Source organism: Apium graveolens, chromosome 3 (genome assembly GCF_009905375.1).
Source record: "Apium graveolens cultivar Ventura chromosome 3, ASM990537v1, whole genome shotgun sequence".
Lineage (NCBI taxonomy): Eukaryota > Viridiplantae > Streptophyta > Magnoliopsida > Apiales > Apiaceae > Apium > Apium graveolens.
In genome coordinates, this window is record NC_133649.1 from 87,711,935 (window position 1) to 87,713,708 (window position 1,774).

The 1,774-nt window shown below is 40.8% G+C and overlaps 1 non-coding gene across 1 annotated transcript; it reads left to right on the plus strand.

Moving 5' to 3' along the window:
* The first annotated feature begins 509 nt into the window (after positions 1-509).
* Positions 510-616, plus strand: LOC141715884 (small nucleolar RNA R71). Its single transcript, XR_012572629.1, has one exon. It is a non-coding gene; the product is annotated as a small nucleolar RNA R71 (small nucleolar RNA).
* The last annotated feature ends 1,158 nt before the right edge of the window (positions 617-1,774 follow it).

Consider the following 1,774-nt stretch of genomic DNA (forward strand, 5'->3'; position numbering starts at 1 on the left):
CAGGTGGGTTAAACTGTTTACTCACTCCTTGCTGATATGGTGGCTGAATAGCATTCTGATTATTCCCCCAGCTGAAATTTGGATGATTTCTGTTGTTAGGATGATAGGTCGCTGGCACAGGCTGCTGTTGTCGCTGATAATTATTCACATACTGAACAGATTCGTTTACAAGAGAACACTGATCCGTAGCATGAGAACCTGCACAAAGCTCACAAACCATAGCTATTTGATTAACTCCATACGTAGCCAAAGAATCAACCTTCATTGATAGCGCTCGGAGCTGGGCTGCAATAGCGGTGGCTGCATCAACTTCCAGAATACCTGCTACCTTGCCTGACGTCATCCTCTGAGTTGGGTTTTGATGCTCATTTGCAGCCATCGTCTCGATAAGATTATACGCCTCAGTATAGCTTTTAGCCCATAAGGCGCCTCCAGCTGCTGCATCGAGCATGGGCCGAGATTGGGCCCCCAAACCATTATAGAAACCAGTGATCACCATCCAATCCGGCATTCCATGATGTGGACATTTTCTCAACATTTCCTTGTAGCGTTCTCAAGCCTCGCACATAGATTCTGTAGGTTGCTGCGCAAACTGAGTAAGAGCACTCCTCATAGCAGCAGTCTTTGCCATCGGATAAAACTTCACCAGAAACTTTTGCGCAAGATCTTGCCACGTAGTGATGGACCCAGCTGGTTCAGAATGTAACCAGTCTTTAGCCTTGTCCCTTAGTGAGAATGGGAAAAGCCTCAACTTGATAGCCTCATCAGTCACGCCATTATACTTAAAAGTGCTGCAGATCTCGACAAAATTCCTTATGTGCATGTTGGGGTCTTCAGTTGCCGCTCCTCCAAAAGAAACAGAATTATGCACCATCTGAATAGTGCCCGGCTTGATTTCAAAGGTGTTAGCTTGAATAGCCGGATGAAGGATGCTTGACTGAATGTCATCAATTTTAGGCCGAGAAAAATCCATAAGAGCTGGATCAGCTTGAACAATACGATCTCCCATGTTTACTGGTTCTTTCTGCTCAGTTCCTGAATCCGAATCCTCAAATCTAACTTCTCCGGAATATCAAGAACTTCGTCTGTCTCCTCAGCTGTATCTAAAGTCCTCTTGCGAGCACGAGAATGAGTTTGCATAAACGCTTGCTAAAGTACCTGAAACACAACCGGAAAAAATAAGTAACTACTACGTCCTAATCACTAAGTCCTAATGACCAATGATGGTAAGTACATAAACTAAACCAATACACCGAGTCCCCGGCAGTATACGCGTTCGCAAGTAATATAAAATACTTTCTAGTTCGTTCCCTCAGAGACTCAGACTAAATTATTGTCTAATTAAACTCACTCACCAATGTATGATTACTTCTCAATGTTAAGATAATAACACTTAAATTGTTGATTAAATATTAACTATAATTAACTACTTAATTAACCACTTAACTAACACTCAATTTATCCATATAAACCACTCATGAAGATCACAACTTCATTATTACTTCCTTCTATAGCCATTGTTATTACCTTTGGCATGTGACAGTGATGATATTATCGAATAACACGAACTGATAAAAGCCAACTTTCATTGTACTAATACCATTCCACCAAGCATCCACAATTAAGATAGAAGTTTGAATAGTCATCAATTATGTTGAGTTCCTATATGTCTACAAAAATTGACAACACAACGATTTAAGCACAAGTTATTCTTTTTGATTACATAGGGCAAATAAAACTGTTAGAGTTACCCACTAATCATGCACAACGTACA